This window comes from Octopus bimaculoides, chromosome 3 (genome assembly GCF_001194135.2).
Source record: "Octopus bimaculoides isolate UCB-OBI-ISO-001 chromosome 3, ASM119413v2, whole genome shotgun sequence".
Taxonomy (NCBI): domain Eukaryota; kingdom Metazoa; phylum Mollusca; class Cephalopoda; order Octopoda; family Octopodidae; genus Octopus; species Octopus bimaculoides.
The window spans coordinates 31,074,944-31,076,253 of NC_068983.1; the positions used below are offsets into that span (position 1 = coordinate 31,074,944).

Below are 1,310 nucleotides of genomic sequence, written 5' to 3' on the forward strand. Positions count from 1 at the left end.
AACACCCCCCCCCTCTCTCTCCTGAGCATTCTCAGACTCACCCACCAGAACTATCTCTTAGAACTACTACTTAGCAGTGGTTCTGATAAGTTTCAAGATAACTTCTTATTTATCACTTTCCTTTGCCATATCCTTCCTTACAGTCCAGATAATCTAAGCTCACACAGCCTCAAAAGGAACTTCTGTACAGTGGTTGAATTTATGTTGCTTCATGCTTTTACAACCTGGACACTAAGCAAAAGACTTGATACCATGCTGGTTTGTATTTACATACTTTTTGGATCTTTGTGATTTGACGGGCAACATTTTTTTATGTAGTGTTTTTGGTACCGAAACACTTTCAAACTTCGAATACTTGTATATTTTGTGCTATAGAACAGATAAAAAATTTTGTATTCTAAGTTATTTCATGTAAAAAATTGTCATATTTCGGTAATTTCAACCAATCACTGACATCTATTGAAGTGAAAACAATTACGTCGGGGAATGTAAACAACGGTGTTACGGGATTTTTTCCCTTGAATAAAATTAGTGCCGTTGTTTGTCAACAAAAACTATCCATTGTCAACAACAACTATCAGTGGTATATATTTTGTTTGTTACTGTTATTTATGACATCGTTCGTGCGTTTGTACTGGTTTTAGCTTTAGGGTTTTAGGGTTAGGGTTCGGGTTTTAGAGTTAGGGTTAGTTTTAGGATTACGGTTAGGGTTATGATTATTTTTGCCATAACCTTAACTCTAACCCTATAACTCATAACCATAACCCTAACCCCAACCCTAAACCTAAAACCCTAACCCTAAAACCCTAAACCCTTACTAAGGAATAATGATATAATTAAACAGGGAATAACACACTTGACACCGAACAGCACTAACTGTATTCAGCTGAATAGACGTCAGTGATTGGTTGAAATTACAGAAATACAACAACTTTAACATAAAATAACTTGCAATGTACAATTTTTTGTTAAGAAGGTTAAGAAAAGAAGTTGTTTTATATGACACATTCTACCAGTGTCCTAAGTTTGAAAGTGTTTCGTTAAGAAAACAAGTGTTGCCCGTCAAATCACAAAGATCCTACTTCTTTTACTCTTTTACTTGTTTCAGCCATTTGACTGCGGCCATGCTGGAGCACCGCCTTTAGTCGAGCAAATCGACCCCAGGACTTATTCTTTGGAAGTCTAGTACTTATTCTATCGGTCTCTTTTGCCAAACCACTAAGTTACGGGGACATAAACACACCAGCATCGGTTGTCAAGCGAAGTTGGGGGGACAAACACAGACACACAAACATACACACACACATACA

At 36.9% G+C, this 1,310-nt stretch overlaps 1 protein-coding gene across 5 annotated transcripts in view; it reads right to left on the reverse strand.

Annotated features, from left to right (window-relative positions):
- Positions 1-1,310, reverse strand: part of LOC106881532 (2-acylglycerol O-acyltransferase 1) — a 15,171-nt gene that overhangs the window by 1,722 nt on the left and 12,139 nt on the right. The window lies entirely within an intron of this gene.